The 24,707-nt window shown below is 44.8% G+C and overlaps 1 protein-coding gene across 7 annotated transcripts in view; it reads right to left on the reverse strand.

Moving 5' to 3' along the window:
• LOC111856908 (5-hydroxytryptamine receptor 2C-like) overlaps positions 1-22,674 on the reverse strand; it is a 54,049-nt gene extending 31,375 nt beyond the window's left edge. Inside the window, exons 1-3 of one of the 7 annotated variants that reach the window (XM_023837219.2) lie at positions 20,503-20,748; positions 19,900-19,985; positions 19,421-19,474 (exon numbers count right to left, since the gene is read on the reverse strand). The gene's annotated coding sequence lies outside the window, so the exon portion shown is untranslated. Of the gene's footprint in view, positions 1-12,499; positions 12,772-19,420; positions 19,475-19,846; positions 19,986-20,382; positions 20,466-20,502; positions 20,749-22,559 lie in introns of those variants that run through there. The other 6 variants (XM_023837221.2, XM_023837224.2, XM_023837222.2 and 3 more) reach the window with 6 other exon arrangements.
• Between the last annotated feature and the right edge of the window lie 2,033 nt (positions 22,675-24,707).

Raw genomic sequence — 24,707 nt, forward strand, 5'->3', positions numbered from 1 at the left:
AGTAATTTCCAACACAACGGGCTCTACAAAGAATCTTAAAACCCACGGTGGGAGAGATTAATGGGGAATTTGTCAGCGCGGGCATGACTGCGGGAATATAAATGCTACAGAAAATGAACTAGCTGGAGAACTAGACGGAAAACCCAAAAGGGAAGCAGAAGGCCTTCGAACCAGATTCAAACGAGATTCAAATCACAATGGCTTCCCTGAAGTACTGCTGTGTCCTGCCACAGTCCAAAAACATACTGTATGGTCAGGTGAGCTGGAATATCTATACTGTCCATAGTGTGTCTAGGTATATACTGTAGGTGTGTATCTGTGATTAGGTTTGTATTACTTTGTGGGGACCAAATATCCCCTACAATGTAATTAAAAATCTGTTTTTTGGCGTTGTGGGGACCATTTTTCAGGTCCCCACAAAAATCTGTGAATGCAATCAAACAACTAAAAATGCTAAAAAAAAAAAAAGTCTCATATTTTGTTTGGTTACTTATGGTTAAGATTAGGGCTGGGTAGGGGTTAAGGTCATCATGTTGGGATAAGAGTTTTCCCCATAGAAATGAATAAAGAGTCCCCACAAAGATACAATTACAAACCTGTGTGTGTGTGTGTGTGTGTGTGTGTGTGCGCGTGTTGGCACTCTGGTCTTGCACGGGGTAGGTAGTTATGGGCGACAGGTGGATGACAAAGCAGGAGAAAGTCAGAGGAAGCTGTCGAAGGGACGCCAGAATAAACTCCTGGGAAATAACTGCTGCCCTGGCAGGAAAAAGCAAAGATGCACAAAAACATGCATCTTCCAGCTGAGATTCTCCGAGAAGGGGGGGTGCGGTCCGGAGTGAACCACGGGGGCGCCAACAGACGGCTACCTAATACGTTACTTGAAACACGACCTCCATTTGCATACATTTGCTCTTCACCAGTCTTATGAAAACATCCCGAAAACATCCCAAATATCCTGTAAAATGTCATGTGCTTCTTTAATGATGTGCCAATTTCCCCAAAGGGGACGTCCCATTGGACACTCTAATCCGGATTTGGGACAAATGCGGAGCCTAATGTATCCATCCATCCGTCATCTATCACTGGCCGCTTACTGCAGGGACAGCAGCGAGCCTGACTGTGTGTCTCTACACTGCAGGAGGTAGCCCCCAGGACACAAGGAGAACAAGCAAAATACACACACACACACACACACACACACACACACACACAGCAGGCGTTCAAGCCCCCAACCCTGGAGGTGTGAGGCACAGCGCTACCCACTAATCCACCCCTATGCTAACAAAAGAATTCCAAAAAAAAAAAAAACACTGGCATTTCTAGACTGCGGACATTCACAAGAAGCAATGTTTCGTCAGTATGTAGACAGCCATTTGTCCACATTTGAGCAGAGCCATTTAGCCATCAGAGTCACAGCAATCCAGAAGCGTATCCCAAAAACACATGGGGAGTCATGGGGAGTCTGGACTGGGGAGGAACCCAAGGTACCGAAAGGGACCCCAGATGTACAGCGGGCGATGATGACCCCAGGGACTGAGAAACGCCTCAAGCTAATAACTTTACCTTTATGCTGTCACGATTTGGTTTTGAGGTTTTTATTCAGCGATGCCCTTAAAATCAAGACATAATCATGCATCAGTTTCATCAAGGTAAACATCAAAGCATGTTTTTCAGCATCGACAGACAAACAGGATCTAATTCCCGCTCCGAATTTGGACATGGAGTTTTACTTACAGCTGGGAGATCTTTGTTCAGCAGACAAGCTTATCTAACAAAGTTAACATATAGCTTTCATACACTAAATACTACAGGTACTAGCTGGATTTACAAACATCATCCACATAATATAGAACTTCATCTCCCCTGTATCTTTATGTGATAGAGAATACATAAAGCAGCGAGCCTCCACCCTTGAGGACAGTTCTGCCTTGCTCCCCACCCCCCCTCCCCACCCCAGTGTTGGCTCCATGGCTACGGCCTTGATCTACATAAACGTTTTTATATATTATAGGCAGAACAGTAATGATATTTAATGTTCTTGAAAGCACAATACTGAGATCAGAGGTAGGGAGTTCAGGTCTAGAAAGTAAAAATCCAGACCATGGTTTTGTTTCAAGCAACCCGTTGAGGTGTCTCTATGACTCCTTATCCATCTCTGACTGAGATATCAGGAAATTGTGGTTTAAACATGAAACGGCAGTCCTAACTTCAGTTAAGGATATTATTTAGATGTAGCCCCAATAATCCAAGGAGCCCCAAGTTTAACAAGCACATTTGATGTTCTCAAAACAATAACATGAAACAATCATGAAGTTGGCAATAAGGACGTGTAAGGCTCTGACATTCATGAACTCATCAGATCGATTCTCTCTTTCACCACCTTGACTGATCTAATACTGCTAGAAGCAGAATCAACAAGCCAATAAGGCAAAAATCTATAACCTGGCATGTGATGAGATGACCTCTCCTGGGCTCCGGTCCCCACGTGCCAGTTTGGGCTAACCCATGTAAGGAGGGCAGGCACAAACATCTCCATCTCCATCCAAACTCTGTCAGCAAACCCAGTGAAGAGTCTGATTGGTGGAAGTGAAATTCACCTGGCAACTTCTTTCCCAAGGTGGAGAATGGAATGCAGCTGATGTCAGTCAAACAAAGCCGTCTTATGGAAACTCTCTGTCACGTCATATAGTGCTGGAGCGAGATTCTGTCATCAATGACGATTCTACTGATTTCTTAGTCAGTCTTCAGTTGCATAAAATCTCCTCTGGGTCACCCAGAGTTAGAACAACGACAAGGGGCTGCAATACATTCGTCGGGTGGCTTTCGATCAACAAGTGCTTCTGAAAATGAACTCCAGCCGAGGAGAAACCAGGTCATAGGATAGAAGTGACCCTCAACAGGCAGGATGAGCAGATGATGAAGAGGCCTTACTTTGCTGGGGACATAGTCCCAGATGTGCCTGCAGATACTGGATCTCCTGTATTATGGGAGCACAACCTCTCCTCAGGTTACGATGAGCCTACGTTCTGATAAAGCAGTCGTAAGACAAAATTATCGTAAGGCGACATTGCATTGTAATACAGCACACCTAACCTAACATACATCATAGCCTAACCCAGCCTACCTTAAACATGCTTAGAACACATACATTCACCTACAGTTGGGCAAAATCATTAACACAAAGTCTGTTACATAATAAAATGCTGAATATCTCATGCAATTTATTAAATAATGTACTGAAAATGAAAAACATCGAAAAGCCAAAATATCGTAACACAAACCATCGTAACTCGGGGAGCATCCGTACATGGACACCCTGATGGAAGGCATGTGACCAGGCACAGCCAATAGCTAAAGGGGGGCGGGCATAACCTGGCAGGAAAGGAGCAGCTACCAGGCTGATCAGCAGCCTCAGGGCAGCAGCACGTCCCCTAATGAAACTCAGTGGAGCCTGAAATTACATAATAATTAAAATGATTGAAACTGTTATGATCCTGATGCTCCAGCGTCATGAATGCAATTATTACGTTAATAGTCACAGTAAATCTAAAACATAAGTATGAATTTCAACTTTTTCCGATTACCATGAAACTGTTGCTCATTTTTTCACATAAAAAACTAAATTTAAATGGACAAGATAGTGGAAAATGTCAGAAACATACACATTCTCATGTTTTGTGGAACAAAGTGACGAAAAATCATTAGGAAGCCCATCCGGTCATCATCTAGTAACCGCTAGATTTAAGAAATGCTGGTCATCAGTCTTAACCAGGTGAGCATTGGTTTTCAATTCATATTTTAAAAGGTCCATTTTCACTGGTGAATTGATGTTTTTTGTAAATTTACCTAGTGCATGAAGGAAAGTCATTCTCCTCAATCTGCTTATCAAAATCAATAATACAGCAGCTTATCCCAAAGAAAAGTGAGTCTGTTTTTAGCCTTCCTCATATTTGATATCATGATATCGTATCTGTGATATCAAACTGAGTAATGGACTACCACAGTTCAATTAATCTTAAAGGGAATATACTGATGGTCCTGATATGTACCCTGAAGCAGTTAATTTCCTTTTCATGAGAGCAAGATTCCAGGAGCCTGATAGACATGATGAGAGTGGAATGAGTGTAACAGTGGTGAACCGTGTTTACTGGGAACCAGCCTGGAGGAAAGAAAGCCAGGCAAAATGTCGAGGACTCCCTCCACCTTGCCTGGGATAAATCTCTCTCTCTCTCTCTCTCTCTCTCTCTCTCTCTCACCTTCTATCATCCGTAGGAACCGCTACATTCCCTATTAAAAGTTTCAGCAGCGGGCCTCCACCCTTGAGGACAGTTCTACCCGGCCCCCCACCCCCCACCACCATCTCGTAGCTTCTGAGCCCCTCAGCCTCCACATTGCAGGCGCTGTGCGGCCAGCAGTGGAGACACACAGCATGCACAATGAGGAGGCGGAGAGACCAGCCTCAGGCCTCGCCTCTTTCTGTCCAGTGGGCGGGGCCTCTTCCTGCAAATAGGATCTCATTGGGATGGCTGAGGCACCGGAGGCCATGCTAATCAGCAGAGGCGTCTGGCCACCGGTCATGCGGCTTTTCCTGTGGCGGGCTCGGCTGTCTGCCCTCCCCGGGAAAACACATTCGTAGGAAGACGTGGACAAAATATGAAACCTGATCGAAAACTACCTTCCTGCTGCATTAAGTATAAATAAATCAAGCTGTCACATCTCCAGAAAGTCTCCAGCAACTTAGATAGTGTGCCTGCAACAGGCAGATGGGATTTCTGTGATTTCTTTGGTACACAAAAAAAAAATAAAAAAATCACAGACCAAACCAGCAGATAAAATGACATAAATATATGAGTGATGATATTCTTGGTGAATGCAGACATATTATCATGATGCTTTTCTCTTAAACCCCAAGCAATGTTATTTTTTTTTTACCTGAACTTCCTTAAAATTGCACTTTTCATCATATATCCATGGGTATTCAAAAATGCATTTTTGCTTATAACAGTGCACAATTATAATAAGCGGGATAAATGCTTTGGAACAGCACAGGTGAATTCCAGCAGAGTCCACACACACTTAGGAACTCAGGAAAGCAGCCGTCACAGACTTAAGGGACACGGAAAAGTGACTGTAACAGAGGGCTGTCTGGAGACTCAGTAGGTAACCTGGCACCTCCATGGTTATGGGTTCGATTGCTGCCCCTGGCCCTGTGGGCCGTTTGCAGGGTCTCCCCATGTTTACATAGGTTGATTTTGGGACCTCTAGTTTCTTTCAAAAGTCCAACTCGCACAGTTAGACGCACTTAGGGCTGGACTGGTCATCTGGCATGATAGCCACTTTCCCATGGGACCTCCGCCCCTCCCAGTGTGACTTTGAGGGACCCCAAAGTCCAGGGCTGATTTTTAATTCCAGTCCAGCCCTGGATGCATTGATGCCTGCCCTTAGCGCTCATAGCTGCGAGTGTGACTGACATCTGGGAGACGAATCATGTTCCCCCTAACCCAGTGTTGGATAAACCTTCATGAGATGGCAGGACGCTGACAGTACACCAGCCAAGATGAATACTTATAGCTGTTGAGTGATTTTGTTTTAGAAAAGCATTCTATCCCAAGGTTTCCGTGCGATCTACAAGCATGGTGGTCAAACTTCAGGAAAAATTGCTTTCATAATCTCCCAGATATAACTGAGAGACATTTAACGTGTGGAAGAGGTAGGTGCTGCCCGGCCTAGAACAGAACCACCCAGCGGAAAAGCCATCAAAAGTCCCCTCAACCTCAAGCCATGGAAGCCTTCCCGCCCTCTCTCACTCAGCAATGTGACACGGTGGCGAAAATCACCCTGGGGGGTCGAGCTTCTCAATGCACCACAGCCTCTGATCACCCTGTTCATACAGACGAACGGAAGCAAAACGGAGTCACACATTAGTTTGAATCTATATTTATGATGATTTCTGTTTTGCTGTAGTTCAAAACTGAACAGTATATAGCATGCTGCTGGAGTTTAAAGGATTAGCATGTTGTTTTTCTGTTTTTTTTTTATCCACTCAGATTAGCCACTGACTCATTGGAGAAGAACTTCAGTGAATGTGAGAATCAAGAGATAATGTTTGTTTACAAGCTTTACTGAAGTTTCTCGAAAGAATGCAGTGACTCAGCAGGTAAGACCACAAAGATGCTCAGATGGGAGGCTCTGAGTTTACAAACTGCTGCTTTGCAGGCAGACTGGGGCACTTTGAGCCATAGTACACAGTTAAATGCAGGGAGGAAACGACTAAATGCTGAACATCATAACGCATAATCTGATCACACTGGATCCATTTCAGTAAATCTGCGTGTGAAAAATAAGTAACCTATGAAATCCAGACGAAACGAGGTGCCTCTCGACAGACGAAACGAGCTGCCTCTCGACAGACGAAATGAGCTGCCTCTCGACAGACGAAACGAGCTGCCTCTCGACAGGCGAACACGCAGCGGGCGCAGAGAGCCTGGCTGCAGAATAACGATGGGCAGCATGTGTGTCTCTCCACCTGGAAAAGCACTGGACAGCGAGGAATGCCCACATCCTCGGCAAACGCGCAGCGGGGCTCTGATCCGTAAGACAGCACCTCAGGGACATGGGGATGACAGGCGGGAGCGGCAGGGGGATCTTTGCAGGCGGTAGGGGAAGCGAGTTTAACGATGCTTTGGAGAGAAAAGGAAGACAGTACTTGACAGACACAGATAAAACGGGCTCTGATCCTTGAGAAAGGAATCAGCTTCTGCCCGCATAAGAGACACAGGTGGCATGGATGTATGGGTGTGCCGCCAGGTGCCCCCCCCCCCCCCCCACCCTGAGATGTGCAAACCCCACGCTTAGATACAACGAGATACAAGACGTCAATTGTGGGAAACACATGTTCCAGTTAGCGCTCAGCCTCCTGGCGCTGCTCAGAGAGCCCACGTGGGGAGGGGGGGGGGAAGGTTTGTTTAGACGATGGTTCTCATTTGGAGCTCCTGATGCATGACTTTCATGCGCAGTCACCAAGCACCGCTCCTGCGCACCGGCCTCCGTCAGCCGTGAAATCCAAGCCCTATCAAACGCCAGCAATCACCATGGCCAGCTCTGGATTAAATCTCTGCCCAGGTGCTAGGGGGGGGTGCGGGTGGGGGGTGGTATAGGGGAGTGGTGAGAGATGGTGTCCAACGTCCATGAAACATGCTGCTAGCAGGATCAATATTCAAGGCTCGTTGGCATTTTACTCTCGCCCCACAGCACCCCACATCTGCATGCCAATTCCCACCATTAAACGAACAGGTCGTGCATTGAAATTCACCTTAAGTTAACATTGTAGGGAATGGACATGGTTGGGGGCGGGAGAGGAAGGCCAAAGAGCGCGGATCCATTAGCACCGATCTGTTAAGTCAACGACCCGTTCATGAGCGTCACCATACAGGTCGGCCGCTAAGAGCAGACCTGGTGACATACCGGTAAGGACATCCACCCGCCCCGACGCGATGGTCCTCACAATCCGCCAGAGGTGTGTAAGGAGACATGTGACATGCCTGACATCCCCCAACACACAAGAGGCTCACCTACCCAGCAAATGACACTATGTCATCTGCATTATATAACACGACATTAGCAACAAATTAGCCAATTTCTAAAAATGTCACCGGGACGTTGAGTGACCTTCCTCACCTGCGTGTCTGCACCTCTCCGTCAATGTGTGCAGCTAACGCTCTCCTCCCCGTGCAATTAAAATGCCCGCTTCTCCTCCCACATCCGACGCTTTCTCTGCATTTTCCAAGCAGCCGCAATAGTTAATTACAATACTTAAGAAACAGGCACACTTCATTTAATTACAGCGTGTTTAAGTTCACACAGACACACTTTATCTGCTATAGGTTTGACTGCCACTCTTACTGGGGTTTAAGGACGCTTCCCTGGAGCCTCCTTTATGCTACATTCTTATTTATGAAGCGGACACTATTATCCAAAGTAATGCATGTTTGAGAAAACAGAGTAAGCCGGAGCCACTGAGTTCACGATCCTTGTTCAGGAGCCCCATGTTGAAATCACTCTGCCAGCCATGGGATTTGAACCAACCACCTTCTGGTCATAGAATCCTAACCCGCTGCTAAAAACACCTCTAACAGATGATTTCACATTGTCTGCTAAGAGTCTCCTAATCAGTTTACCTCGGTCTATCACAGTCAAATCAGGACGCTCATTACGCCTCTGACCTGGCCGCAGCTAAACACATAGAATTCGTCTGCTTAATTATAAGGTCATATGACTGATCAGCTCTCATGCTTCATTCTGCCTTATTGCAAGCATTTGTCATTCAATCACGCGAAACACCACAGATATGTAAGCAACATCAACACTGTTTCTTTCTATAGAAACCAGGAATATGGCTTGTTTATCTTAATCCTGCTAGTAAATAAATGTGCTACAAAAGTCCAGCTAAACATATCTCACAGACAGGAATGGTTTCATAAAAACACACATAACCTCCGACACCTTGTTCTTTGAGCCTTAAATAAAAGCTTGCAGCCCAGTCGATGCTTATTATTTATCCTCGTTTTAATTGATAGATCCCGTTTGGCTCTTTGAATTCTGTAACATACAAAGGCAGAGGATTGAAAGTGGTGCCGCAATTACAGCATTAATTAAAAGCGAGTAATGGAGGAGCGGCCGCCTTGATCTGGCGCTGAAACATTACCTGCCACTGTCACAGTCCCCTGGGCCTCATTCACACGACCAGACGGTGCAGCAAAGTCCCACACAGGTGTCCGAGCATCTCTAACAGTGCAAAACCCAATTACCCACGTTCCTCAGCACATGACAACAACGGCACAAGGGCATTAAGTGAGCTGCCCTTTTAAATATTTGTCTGACAGGTCATAGCCAAAAAAAAATTAATCACATAAGCAATATGCACGTCAGAATAAGCACACTGCACACTGCACGCTAAACACCAAGCAGCTCGAACTGTCACCAGGAGCAGGCAGTTTGACCACATATCCCCTGTTCTGAGATCCTTGCATTGGCTTACTGTTAGGTTCAGGACTGACTTCAAAGTTCTCCTACAGTAAGTGCAGCAGAAGTCTAAAGGCACCTGTCTCCCTAACAGAAATGAACCATGTTTACAAGCCGCATCCTCCTCGCAGATCACAGAACGCAGGCTTCCTTATCACCCCAGTTGGCAGTAAAGCATTCTGGGTCGTGTACCATTCTGTGTAAATGATGTAACAATGGGTTGCCTTAAGCCCTTGTCCAGTGCCTTTGGCAGCTCTGTTGTGAAAGGCGCTATATAAAAATAAATTGAATTGAATATGGGGAGTGCTCATAAAATGAGGGGTTTGGCTTCTGAACTGGGCAAAAACAAATTTGGCAGGGAAATAAAGGCCAGCCATATAAACATGCTATTCAATACCAGTATATACTGAAATTTAATATGGGTGATGACATTTTCTCAAAAAAGAAAATCTTACTGAAACTCAGAGTTCTTGCCTATCACTGATATTTAATAAAAAGTCATGATACATGACAACCTGAATGTCGTGCTTCTTCTGCCGTTTGATTGTGGTGTTTAACTTCTGGAACTTTTGTTGCTTATAACTAAATTACAGGGTTGCCGTGGTAATGCCTCTCCTCTGTGTATAGCAGGTAAGTCTGACACCTTAATCATTTGTTCCCCTTCTACCTGCTTATCCTGGTCAGATAGGGGGAGATCTGTTTTATCAGGGAAGACAAAGCAGCAAAACACGCATTTTATTTGTAAAAACCACAGCTATTGTGTAGCTGTCAGAGCCTAAATCCATTTGACTTGCACATGCAATAGTCAGATCTAAATCTTCACAGTCTGGTGAAATCCTGTGATTTACAGCTCTGAGAGTGTAGTTATGGCCAGTGGTTCTAAAAAGATCTGTCAACCTACACGGTCACAGTACAAAGATAAACACGGGCCTTGGGTTCCCAAGTAGGTATCACTTGCTAGAGGTAAACTAGTCAGCACCTAAGAGACAAAGGTGCAGAACAAAGTAGGATGCAAAACTACCGACTAACCAATATGAAAAATGTGTCTAGCAAAGGCACTTGCCAAACTCCAGTCTGGCTCTTCCCTGATTCTTATTGATAAAGGTCTTCTTCCTTGCTTTATGGGTCTTCAGTCCTGCTTCTAGGAGCCTATTATGAATTGTCTTAGCAGTGCACTTCACACCACTTAATGTTTCCCATTCCGTTTTAAGGTTACTTTAGGTCACCCTCCAATTTATGAGGCACTGCTGGATAAGTTGAGAGTCATCTCTGTCATTAGAAAATCGCTTCCTCCCTCTACCTGGCTGGTTTCTGGTCATTGCCAGTGTCTCCTGCTTCACCTTGTTCTTGTGTACTGCTGTCTTAGAAACTTGAGCCAAGAAGCAACCTGCCTCACATTGTAGCCTTCTGCCAGCAGAACCAGGATTAAACCAGGATTTAAAAATACATATTTGTTGAAAAATATAGAGTGGATTTTTTTCCACCGCTGTACAAAATTGTATTGCAAAATGTGGTTTAACTTTCCATCCTCCCATAGCGATTGATGCTCAGGACCACAGTTAATCTTCATTTGCTTGGCATTTCTCTCACACACTGGTTGAATCAGCTTCTCATTTATGGTGAGTTGTACATCAACCTATGAATACCAAAACTCAAATATTTTTGAATAAATAAACACAAGTATTTGGGATTCAATCTTTAAATCATTTTCTAAAAAATCATTCTTGTGTGAAATGTTTCATATTTCCGTAACAGACTTGTTATGAACTGCTGACTCTGATACAGAAATGCACTCATTATCCAAACCATACGTGCACTAGGATTCAGTCCAGACTGCTGGGGATGAGCAGTGGATCCAAAGTGTGAGACTGAGATGTGTGTGAGTGTGTGTGGGCCACTGCCCTGTGATGGACTAGCTTCCTGTCCAAGGGTTAGCTCATGGGAATTTTATTTAAACAAAAATGTTCTGAGGGAAGAAGACATCTGATTGGTTGGTTCTGCTTCCTCGAATTGCTTGGACCCACCTCCTCTTCAATCTGATTGGTGCAGATACTGTAGATAACCAATCATTTTTCCTTCTGCCCTCAGAACATTTTTGTGCAAGTAAAACTCCCACAAGCCCAATGGTTATCTTGTGTTATGTCCTTTTCTGAGGTTGTATGAGTGATAACAGGAGGATGAAGTGGTATTGATGTACAGCAAAGATAGATGACATCTATGACTCACTGGAAAAAACACAAGTAGACAGATAAGAGGAACAAGAGTCATGTATTTACAGCAGAGGAGCGTATAAAGATTAAAAGTCATAAAAATCATTGTCTGGTGTCAGTAAAGGGGCCCTCGGGGAAGTTTACTTATAAGAGTTAAAACTGAGTAAATTACAAAGCATCTATTCTTTAAAAGGAAGCAAAAACACAGCTGATTGTCAGAATCCAAGCTGAATTGAACACCTTCATTACACAGTATGGAGTACTGTTGCTAAGCTCTGAGGCCAACACTTTGTGATCCATAAGTACGAACCCTTTCTGCATTCTAAATGATTACCGACAAACAAGATTGGGTTTAGTATCTTTTTCCTAAGACCACTAAGTTAATGTATTTATACACCAACCTGCCTCTAGTGGCAGGTTCACCCAACCAGCATCAGTGATATTCTGATGCCATTAAATTATGGATAGCACACTGCGACCATACTATGGCACTGATATACATGTGGATCCAGCTCTGCTTATAATCCATCACCAGGCTCAGTGTGCAGAGAGTATCCTTAGTACAGTGTAGTGAGTATCCTTAGTACAGTGTATCCTCAGCACAGAGTTTGCACATCAGAGCAATATCAGGAGCTGAAATCTGACCATCACACCAATACAATGAGACCTGTCACCACTAAAATGCAAAAGGATTTTGTTTATACACAGGGATCATGCACCTGTCCATACACAGAGAAATGTGTCTGTGGAAAGGCTTGTCTGTATCGATAATAAAGGCTATGCTTCTAAATACCATGTCTGTGGTAAAAATTCCATTATCATCACAGTGTCTGTGGGAATCCACCACGGTGTTGACCCCTGTACAATGTATCAGATCAATTTTTCCTAATACAGTTCCACATTATACGCCTTAAAAAGACACTTTAAAATGCTAACTGAATACACACTGCCGCCACCTAAGACAGGTTCCTAAAGTCTCTCAGGCTTCACAGCGACAATCTTTTCTGGTTTTTATAAGCTTGTTGTTAATGAAAGCTGGTTAAGACACACTAAGGTAAAGAAACCAGCCCTGAATTAATCCATGAAACCACCTTTTATCAGACTAAAACACATTTAAAAGAATTGCACAATGAATAAAAAAAAAACGTGCAGAAGAGGCATCTTCAGTACTACTGTACTCAGATTTAACAACCTGCTCTGTCATATGCTTTATTCTCAAACATCCAAGATGTAAAGTGCATTAGCGGCCACGCATGACACATGCTTACCTGTTCAACCACACCCAGTGCAGTCTGCAAATAAATTAAAAAAGAAAAAAAAAAAACTCACAATGGACGTGCAAGCTGAAGAGAAATAACGCTCAGACATTACGAGTCACACACAGTGCAGGTGCGAGTAATAATGCAATAACGCTCAGGCATTACGAGTCACACACAGCGCAGGTGCGGGTAAGAATGCAATAACGCTCAGACATTACGAGTCACACACAGCGCAGGTGCGGGTAATAATGCAATAACGCTCAGACATTACGAGTCACACACAGTGCAGGTGCGGGTAATAATGCAATAACGCTCAGACATTACGAGTCACACACAGTGCAGGTGCGGGTAATAATGCAATAACGCTCAGACATTACGAGTCACACACAGCGCAGGTGCGGGTAATAATGCAATAACGCTCAGACATTACGAGTCACACACAGCGCAGGTGCGGGTAATAATGCAATAACGCTCAGACATTACGAGTCACACACAGCGCAGGTGCGGGTAATAATGCAATAACGCTCAGACATTACGAGTCACACACAGCGCAGGTGCGGGTAATAATGCAATAACGCTCAGACATTACGAGTCACACACAGCGCAGGTGCGGGTAATAATGCAATAACGCTCAGGCATTACGAGTCACACACAGCGCAGGTGCGGGTAATAATGCAATAACGCTCAGGCATTACGAGTCACACACAGCGCAGGTGCGGGTAATAATGCAATAACGCTCAGGCATTACGAGTCACACACAGCGCAGGTGCGGGTAATAATGCAATAACGCTCAGGCATTACGAGTCACACACAGCGCAGGTGCGGGTAATAATGCAATAACGCTCAGGCATTACGAGTCACACACAGCGCAGGTGCGGGTAATAATGCAATAACGCTCAGGCATTACGAGTCACACACAGCGCAGGTGCGGGTAAGAATGCAATAACGCTCAGACATTACGAGTCACACACAGCGCAGGTGCGGGTAATAATGCAATAACGCTCAGACATTACGAGTCACACACAGCGCAGGTGCGGGTAATAATGCAATAACGCTCAGGCATTACGAGTCACACACAGTGCAGGTGCGGGTAATAATGCAATAACGCTCAGGCATTACGAGTCACACACAGTGCAGGTGCGGGTAATAATGCAATAACGCTCAGGCATTACGAGTCACACACAGTGCAGGTGCGGGTAATAATGCAATAACGCTCAGGCATTACGAGTCACACACAGTGCAGGTGTGGGTAAGAATGCAATAACGCTCAGACATTACGAGTCACACACAGTGCAGGTGTGGGTAAGAATGCAATAACGCTCAGGCATTACGAGTCACACACAGTGCAGGTGCGGGTAAGAATGCAATAACGCTCAGACATTACGAGTCACACACAGTGCAGGTGCGGGTAATAATGCAATAACGCTCAGACATTACGAGTCACACACAGTGCAGGTGCGGGTAATAATGCAATAACGCTCAGGCATTACGAGTCACACACAGTGCAGGTGCGGGTAAGAATGCAATAACGCTCAGACATTACGAGTCACACACAGCGCAGGTGCGGGTAAGAATGCAATAACGCTCAGACATTACGAGTCACACACAGCGCAGGTGCGGGTAATAATGCAATAACGCTCAGACATTACGAGTCACACACAGCGCAGGTATGGGTAATAATGCAATAACGCTCAGACATTACGAGTCACACACAGTGCAGGTGCGGGTAAGAATGCAATAACGCTCAGACATTACGAGTCACACACAGTGCAGGTGCGGGTAATAATGCAATAACGCTCAGGCATTACGAGTCACACACAGTGCAGGTGCGGGTAATAATGCAATAACGCTCAGGCATTACGAGTCACACACAGTGCAGGTGCGGGTAATAATGCAATAACGCTCAGACATTACGAGTCACACACAGTGCAGGTATGGGTAATAATGCAATAACACTCAATGCAGCCTTGTGCTTCCCCAACTCCCTGTCCCAGAAAGTGGAGGCGCTGATAGGCTTCTGATCCAGTGTTCATCCTGTCAGGTTTCTGATCCAGTGTTCATCCTGTCAGGTTTCTGATCCAGTGTTCATCCTGTCAGGTTTCTGATCCAGTGTTCATCCTGCCAGGTTTCTGATCCAGTGTTCATCCTGCCAGGCTTCTGATCCAGTGTTCATCCTGCCAGGCTTCTGATCCAGTGTTCATCCTGCCAGGCTTCTGATCCAGTGTTCATCCTGACAGGCTTCTGATCCAGTGTTCATCCTGCCAGGTTTCTGATCCAGTGTTCATCCTGACAGGCTTCTGATCCAGTGTTCATCCTGACAGGCTTCTGATCCAGTGTTCATCCTGACAGGCTTCTGATCCAGTGTTCATCCTGACAGGCTTCTGATCCAGTGTTCATCCTGCCTACCATGTGCAGCTGATGCTGCCGACACTTTCCACAGGACATCCATCACTGATGAGCGCTCTGTGCCTCCGGCTGCATCCCTGCCTTGTTTTATTGATGTTCGGGTTTAAGGTATTCTAGTAGCACCACTCCACCAGCCCCAATGCCTCACTCCTCTATGACTAGGTGATGTGGTTCCTCCTGATCCTGGTCACAAGGTCACAGGTGGAGAGTACAGCCTTGGGCTTAGGTAGCAGCCCTGAGGGCTACCTCATGTTGAGAACCAGAGGGAACAAGGTTTTATTGCCGATACTTATCACCTGGTCTCTGTCTGTCAGGAAATCCAGGATCCAATCGCAGGTGGAGCTGTAGATGCCCAGTCGACTGAGTTTGCTCACCAGCTTTCCTGGCCTGATGGTGTTGAAGACTGAGCTGAAGTCAATGAAAACTTCCTGAGACACAAATACAAATGAGAGCAAATTTCAGGGTCAGAGTGCAGGGCCAGCTAGCATCCAGCACCAATGGAGCAACTAGGGGTTAAGGGACTTGCTGGAGGCCCCAGTGGTGGCATCACACTGCTAGCCATGGGATTTGAACCAGCAACCTTCTGATCACGGGCACAGAGTCTTAACCCATAAAGTCACACGCCGCCCCCTGGTGGCCATTCAGACATGACAGCACAGGAGCACAACTGTAGTCCTCTTGAGGCACGATGGAACACAGGACAGGGACCAAAAAAAAATGTTCATTGTGTCAGTGAAAATGGGGTCCCGCTGTGGCCCACATGTCTTCGGAGCACAGGAAGGGACGCGGTGCCACCGGGGCTGGCAGGCCTCGCACGCTGCGACCTTGCTGCAAGTCCTGCCCGCATCCTGCTCTGACAGCTGCGGCACAGATTCCCTGCTTCACTGGGAGCTTTGTGCGTCGGCTCCATATTCCAGCCACAAACCATGCATAAAATTTATTCAGCACATCAGCTAACGTGATGTAAGACACCTCCGTTCTTTGTAGTTGTTGGCGGCCTGCAGGCCTTTCCAGAGACACCTTGCGTCGGCACCCCCACACTGCGATTCCAACTGGTCTTTGTAATCCCTTTCTGCGTGTCTGATATCCCCCTCGAGGTCCTGGCTCTCCTGGATCGCCCATGTGGAGCGGAAAACATCAGGCCTTCTTTATGTGATTGTTGAACTAGGGATTTTGGTTTAGAAATGCGCTTTGTGTAGGCGCATGAATATCAACACGGTGTTTGATATATTGTGCGACTATCTCTGCATGCTGGTTAATGTTCATGGATGAGTCGGCGAACGTGTTCCAGGCTAAGCATTCCAGGCAGGCAGAGAATTACTTGCACTCCCCACCCCACAGGACGAGAGCTGTACGGATCTCTCCGCATGGGCTGAGGCTCTCAGCCTCGAGACAGAAGTGCGAGCTGACCTGCTGAAGTTTGGCCAGCGGTGTATCAGTGGTCCAGCGTGTTACCGGTGAAACGGCAGAACTTTCCACACATTTCAGTGGTTAAAGTCCCTCATGGTGATGGAGGCAGTCTTGGGATTCAACTCTCCCGTCTGAATATCACACTGTACAGCTCACTAATGGCTGCCTGGGCATCTGCCTGCGGCAAGACGTAAAACAGCGGCAAGAAGAACAGAGCTGAGATCCTGCTGCAGGCAGGAGAGTCAGCCTCAAGCCACGAGCTGCATGATGTTTTCCAGTACCGTCGTGTCTCTACATCCGATGTTGCTGTTGAGAAAACACATGCCACGCTCCTGTGCCTGCCAGTGGACGGCATCTTACACTGTAATACAATTTTTGGGGGCTAGGCAGCCAAGTAGGGAACGTCTGAGTTCAGCCAAGTTTCCGTGAAGGTGAAAACACAAAAGTTTCCCACTTCTCTCTGGTATTTAATCTGCCAGTGAAGCTCATCCAACTTATTGTGTCAACATCCACTCTCAAAAAACGATTCGAAGTGTTCCTGTTCTTGCTACACTTGTCGAATATTTAGTGTTCCTCCAGTGAAAAGGGAAGTGTGTACTTTAAAGGGTAGTAGATTAAACATATGAAGAAGTTAAAGAATACTTTCAAACCACAGGTGTGCAAATACAATGAGAGGAGCTTCAGTTACGTCAAGAAAGTAAGCAGGCCACAGAAGGTACAGTATTAGCAAATAAATAAAATAATATGATTAACTGGCCTGAAAGAGGACATATGACCCTTTATTTGTCTAAGGAGTAGACAGTCATTTTATAGAAGGGGAAATAATGAGAGATTTAATTTATTTGACCTTGGATGGAGAATTATTTATACAATGTCACACATGTTTGATTTGATTGATTTGATTTTTAAAACCACACCATAAACATATGTCATAAACACCCCATGCCAACAGGTGCTGGATCCTGCAGAGGTACAGGGACACCCTCTCCACAGCCCCGGAACTCTCTCTCACACACTTGGACGACAGCCTGAATGTAAACAGTAGAAGATACTTGTACATCCATTGAAGACTCAGCAAGCCTTTTAAACCATACTTACATATTCCTTTCCTCTTTCTTCCAAATAACCAGGGGTCACAGCTACAGGAATATGAAACAGAAGCACAGATCCTCTGCTAAAGTGTGACAAGCTCAAACACCACCCCCTGAGAAAGTTCAGCTACAGGAATCTCCACGCAGCTCTGATGGCGGTGGATGGAGGAGAAGCCGAACTGGAACATATGAGGATATGCAAAGCACCCGGTGTTTACACTCTCCAAGCGTACGCTGCTCTCTAAGCACATGACTAGCTGAGTGGGACACTCATGAGCTCCAGCCCAATACCCAAAGCAGCACTGGCTCTATCCAATGAGAAGTGCCCCAGCAGCCATACCACTCTGTCGGGAAACCGCTGCACACTTTAGGTGGCCGGGATGTGACAGAGAGTGACGGCCACCCCAGGTTCTCCCTGACACACTCTCAGGTGTCCCTAACACTTGTTATATTACCAACCATGGTGATGACTGGCCAGTGCCCATTACTAAGACAAGAAGTTTCCAATAAATCATTAGTTGGACCAGGTGGGCATTAGAGTTATACTTTATAAATGGATCATTAACCAGAGAGGCCGCGATGATGACATGACAGGTTTTTGACAGGGAGGCTGTGCATGACTGGACCTCAGCTACCATACTGTTACCTACAGTGCTCATTAGTGGCACATTTCCATTTCACTGCTTAGATTTCCTGTGGTACAGTCCCCCAAATGCCCTCTCAAAACAAAAACACGAGTCGCATCCCCCACCCCGGAATGAAAGAGACCACCTTTCCTAAGTACGACACTGACAGTTTCGGCTGGATGTTAATCCTTCCTGTTCGGAACCGCAGCACCGCTCCTGTCCCGTTCCATCTGTCCAGACTCTAGCCGAGTGAATGGTGGCACATGGTGGCCAGCTGTAATCACTCACCCATACCGGTAACCAGCTTGATGGCACGCCGCCCCTGCAGCTCGCTGCTGATCGGTAAGGAAGCCGAGCGGATTTTACAGCACCCAGGTTGGTTAAGACGCCCCCCCCCCCCCCCCCCCCGGTGCAGGCTGAGCCCTCGCCTACATCGAGAGTCGGATCTGGAACGTGCCGGTCTCCGATTGAGCCCCTGATGGGAAAATAAATTGGCTTCATTCGGGGGGCGGTGGAATCTTCAGTTGCCCACTGCCCTTATAGCCTCGAGTCCAAAAACACACGTAAGCTGCTGACTACCAGCTGTAAATTCGCCCCCATGACTGTAGCGCAAACATGTAATTTTTACAATATTACCCATGAAGCCTTAATCAGTTAAATATAAGCGTTCCTGATTAATATTTTCTAGGAGTCAGCTAGTTTTTTTTCCTGTGATTTTTCCCCCGTGGAGAATATTTTTCCCCAGTTTTATCTCTGATTATCTAACTTGCGGCTCACCCCAAGCAATTCAATTTGTCTCATATTCAATGATTTGTAAAAAAAATAATTTGGGAAAAAAAACTTGCACTACAAACACGCTGGGATGGGTTGAAATTGCAGCAAACGGGTTTTCCTGCAGATGTAACCATGAAGAGATAATTAGCACAGTATCCTCCGAACCGGTCACGGTTGAAGACGCGTTGACAGTTATGCTCTGCGACGCAATGCTCGTCTGAACCCGACAATACCGTATTAGTGCAGCATATCCGAAACAAAAATCAGGCAACTGAGTCACTGGTATGACTGCTTTGGATCATCGAAACAGAATAAGCAAACTTTATCATCACAGATTTACTAAAATATATTATTACTGTTCAATACAAGCCGTCACTGCAGGCCACTTCATTACCCAAGAACGCCCTAAACATGCTAACAGGTAAAATCAAGACCCATGAAAGGAGCATAACATGGACAAGCGGGCAGCCTCAGAAGCACATGAAGGAATCGGTGGCTGGGTACATGAAGCACCGCAGCACGCAGCCTCAGTCTGCATGTATCTATCAGTCATATAAGTATAAGCTAGGTACCTCACAACGGTGTTCTTTCTGTACAACAACGGAATAATATAGCCTACTTACCGCTCCAGGATAAGTTCTTTGGCTGATTCTCACACTTCCCGCTAGATGTCAGTTCTGGAAAAGCATACAAAACATTTTTTTGCCAAAATTTTTGCCAAAATGATACAGAGTGACAATAGAATTAGCATACAAAATGAGTCAGGTTGACTATGAAGTATTTAGTCATCAACTTAGAATAATAGTTGTGTGTTTGCCTATAGGGAGAAAAATGGTCTACAGTTTATTTTCTGAAAGTGAAAAATCACAAATAAATAAGTGTGATGCCCGTATCGTCCACGTGCGACGCAACTACGGATCCCTGAACATAAATCACTTTTTAAACATCCTATATTGCAGATCCTTACGAATATTAAAATAATACTTACGAATACAAATTACAATATTGTAAAAAGATACAATATCTTTCAATTTAAAAAATGATCTGACCGTATGTATATTTCACGGCGGTCCATCCCACCAAAAGAGCGAAGGTTACGTACCTCGCACATTTCATAACAGCTAGGCTACTCAATGCGATCTGCTGCTAGCCCAGAGTTGACAGCAATACTAGGATGTGCTCTGAGTCCTAAACGGCAGTATGACACAAGACATAAAATATGAATGTAAATACCAGGAAGATAAAGAGCTCCAGAAGAATTAACATAATCAGACTATAACTGACTTCCGCTTGTGCATACCGCGACAGTAATGCCCATTCCGTGTAATTTATGTAATTTATGCTGTTGCCAAAAAAGCATATTTACTTTCACCTGTTCATAACAACGTCCACCTAGATTCACCTGTCACTTTTACATGTGTCCCTAAACTTATGCGAAAACATATACAGCGACGACAGACTATTATAGAAATTTGAAGCGCGGCTATACTTTTAATAGGCTATAAGTAAATACTTTAGACTGGACAATCAATGCTCAGAGAAACGGAGCGAATATTTCGAAATGAGATGCCTCGACTTCCCTTACATGCAGTAGGTTTCCCTGATCAATGTGCAGGCATGCATCGTCAAAAGTACGACAAAGAAGCCCAAACGGTGCGTCTACAGTCCTCGAATCGGTTCAAGTAAAATACAAAGAGAGTAATACCTGTAAAGTTAATCCTAAATTCATACCGCCCTGTAGCCAATTCGAGTCACGGCTCAGTCTCCGCCTGTTCTTTTATTATTTTTATTTCTAACTTTAAAAATGTCCTAATGGGAGAGGAGCTTTTCCACCCAGGACAGAGAAGCGCGCATCAGCCTTGCGGATAGCAAACAATTCCGGGGCGACGGCTGGCTTTCCTGGTAAAAGGCAAACTGGCGCACGTCCCGCCGCGCTGGACACTGAATGGCAGTGAAGGCACCAAACTGATCTCCCGGACCTGTGCTGTGGCACGGAAAGGGAGGGGGGGAGATGTAAGCAATGCCGACATATCTACATCAATCGATCTTAATTATTATTTCCTACGCTTTGGCGTAATTGATCCATTTAAGCATAGCAGGACCAAAATTAAATATTTTTTCAAACAGAAGAATCAGTTACCCACGATTTTATCATCTGTCAAATAATATAAAGCCGGTTCATATTAGCCGAACTTGTGCATAAAATAATAGCTATTTCTGTGTATGCATTTTTTAAACATTTGTAACAAAAACTCATAAAAATCTATTGATTGGTGCATCGCTTCCCACGTTACCTAGAACAAAAGGGAATTGCTGGACCGTAAGTCAAGCACAGATAAACCCTGATTTTTACATATCTTTATGATAAACACTATACAACATTACCTTCAAATGAGGCAATCAATAACGCATTAAAATGTTTTCATTTATATACAGACTGGGAACATTAAAATATCACACTAGATAAAATATGATCCAGTGTCACAAATGAGATATATGTACATATGGCTTATGAGGTTGGGCGCTCGCACTGCAGTGAAGGTTCATTATTGAAACCGAAATTCCCATCACCTGCTACAGCCACTGGCTGCGCCCTGCCGCCTCTCCTTTAGTGGAGAAATTCTCCGAGGGAGCCCAAGTTTATGAAAGCTGTTACCAAACCATCAGAGGAGAAATCCTTTCCCACAGAAGCCCAGCAGGCTCATAACACCGTGCTAAACAGTAAAGGAGGTTAACAACACATTCCCCACTTTTCATGCAGCGGTGATTTCCATTCAGCGCGGGAAAAAGCTGATGCAGTCACCGATCTTAATGCACGTTAAAATGAGCGCTGCAGCATTACTCTGTGAACGTATGGTGGCCATCAGATCTGAAACCTGAGGTTGCTTAATGGCTTTTGCTCGTCGTTTTACAAAAGGGGCAGGAAACACCAGCTTTCAGGCACAAGGGACGCTCCGCATCCAGCCCACTGCCCTTTTCCATCTCCTGTGCGGCGTTTCTTTATTTCTTTCTGTGGTCTTTAATAGCTTCCAAGCGTCAAGCGTGGCAGGATATGGAGAAGCTCAGTTGCGCTGCCCGCCACCCTTATCTCATGTTATGAAAAACATTAATTTTCCCCTCGCTGTTTTTATGCAAGTTATTCAAAGAATGTCTTCAGAGGCACCGTCTGACTTCTAGTCGTCTCACGAACTTGTCTTACATATTTAATCCGAGTATTTTATTAAAACCGCTTTGCATTCTTACTGTCAGCACACTGACCTACAATTTATGTCGCCAATTTGTTTAGGCAATGACGGTATAGGTAGTAAAAAAAGAAAACTTAAAAATTTGCAGTAATAATCTAGTCAATGTTAAATATAATCGTGAAGAATAAAATGTTAATATTAATATTTTGTATAAGTATCACCTTTTATAAGAAGAATGAACATTATTGTCGTATACAGAACTTTGTTTTTCATGAATGATTATATATATATATATATATATATATATATATATATAGGCCTATATATATACACACACACACAGGGAGAGAGAGAGAGAGAGCGCCTTTCATACTGTAATAATATTGTTCTTCGGTCCGAATGCGATGACCGCCGCGTTACACCGTACAGATAACCGCTGCCTGCCCCGCACGGCGCGGACGGCCATCCCTCCGCACGCCCATTACACGCTTATCAGACGCCTTGCGTGGCGCACGGACCGCATGAAACAGGCGGGAGATGCTTTCCGTAGATGTAGGACTTGGAAACAGCCACTTACTTTCTTTTTCGCCCTGACGTTAGATGTGTACACAGCCGCATAGTCTGTGTGCCTGGGAACGCAGCGCCCACCTGTTGACAAAGCACTTCAGCCTGACACCTGCTCACTCCTGCTCTGCCCGCTGCCTTGAAAGGTGCGATTTGGTAAAAGTAACCATGTGCCCTAATAGACCAGCCAAGAGAAATGCAAGTAAACCTTCATCCCTTTTGGTTGCTGTTAAGAAATTATTATTATTATTATTATTATTATTATTGTTGTTGTTTGTTGAGAACACGACAAATGAAAACATTTTCTAAAAATTAAAAAGCGAAAAGATGTTTAAGTAAAAAAAAAAAACGAGACAATTACATCATCAAAAATTTCCGGGGTTTCGCCTGGGTACAGGAGCCCATCATATATATGACCTTGCAGCCTGAATGTTTTTTTCATAATCTTCTTGCTTACCAACCTTACTTAGAAGCAGCTACCATTATAAATAGCTTTACTAAATCTAAATAAGCAAACTGAGGTGTCCGGAGTCATGGCTTCCTATTTAATGAACTGTAATAATATAAGGCCTAAACTGTTATCAATAATGCCCTGACCCCCCCCCTATCGACCCTGTGACAGAATAATCTGGAGGTCCTCGATACGCGGATACTCGATACTACACTGACACAAATGGATTCCGTTAACTGCACCCGTCGCTGTCTGTTCTGTCTGAAGCAGGCACCAGCCTACCTGCCTCTAGATGCGTTTCTCTCACACGTGCCATTTCCCTTGGCTTCTGGCGAAGTCAGAGACAGACGCTTCCTCGCCACTGATTTGCTGATTTGGAAGCATGTGACATGTGATCGATACAGAGCTTTATCCCAGCACACCTTATATGGGCTGGGTATCCCCGCCAGGCGATGGCCACAGCATCAAAGACCTACCTGCCCCTGTTGATTGTGTAGGACTCTTCTGCGTTTAGAGTGGTCTGACACATCAGAGAGGCGGCTTTACCTGGGCATCTCTTTAGTGGTGTGTTTTAATCATTAAGACACAGATGGCACAGAGATCAATAACTATTCTGCTCCCAGTCCGTCTTGTACTTATTCATGTCCATATTCACTTTAAGAGGGCTGCACAATATTGGTGAAATGAACACTGTGATATTTGATATTATTGCGATAAATATTGCAGTATTAATAAAAATTTGCTTTGGCTAAATATCGTTTCTATGAATTCAAAATATTTACATACAGCAGAAAACAGATGTTTTTTTTGGTGTTCAGTTCTTCCTAGTTTCCTCCTCCTTGATTTTTGTTAAATTTCTCACAAACGTGCCCCCAGGGGTGGGCATACCATGCGGGAAGGTAGGGGCCCCATGAACAGGGAATTTTCAGTGGGGTGGCCAGGGGGACCAGAGGTCATTTTGGGGCGGCACATAAATCTAAATATGAATATAAGGCGTCTTGAAAATAAGGGAACATTCAAGGAGCTTAAATGCCGTAACGCTGCACTGTTTATAATCCAGACAGTGGTGGAATTATCAAGTACACATTTGGTAGATCTAATTTCTTGCAGTTAAGGTAACAAACTTACACTAAGCACAACATTCCCAAACTTCTGCATTACTACTTTTCTGATGTTTAGCTCAATAGCACTATGAGCTCATTCTTTATCAGTTTATCAGGGACATCGGGGAACAGTTAAAAAATAAAATCATTTTAATCAAAGTTTGATTTAACCGCAAAAATGCAAATATGACTGGGGTGGCCAATGCAGTGCCCAGGTTTCAGTCTAGGGGGCCTTCACTGTCCCTTGCCACCCCCCAGATCTGCATATGCCCCTGAATTTACATGTATAAATACAAGATAAATTATTGTTTAAATGATAGCAACTTGCCTGTAATTTTCATTTATAGCGACAGTTTTCAGGATGGACAAAGTTACAGCCTGGCCCGTCGGTAAAGGACTAGCCTACTTTGAGACTTAACATTACCCAGCTTTCCATTAACACTAGTGATGGAAAGTTCAGTTCAAGTTGAAGAACTCATTCGATCAAACGGATTGTTTAAATGAAACCAACTTTCCATTCAAAGAATTGGTTTGGGGGGGGGGGCACCCTTTGTTCAGTTACTTTTATTGAAACTGCATGTTTATTACATTTTGATTTAATTAAAAT

This window comes from Paramormyrops kingsleyae, chromosome 24 (assembly GCF_048594095.1).
Source record: "Paramormyrops kingsleyae isolate MSU_618 chromosome 24, PKINGS_0.4, whole genome shotgun sequence".
NCBI classification, from domain to species: Eukaryota; Metazoa; Chordata; class Actinopteri; order Osteoglossiformes; family Mormyridae; genus Paramormyrops; species Paramormyrops kingsleyae.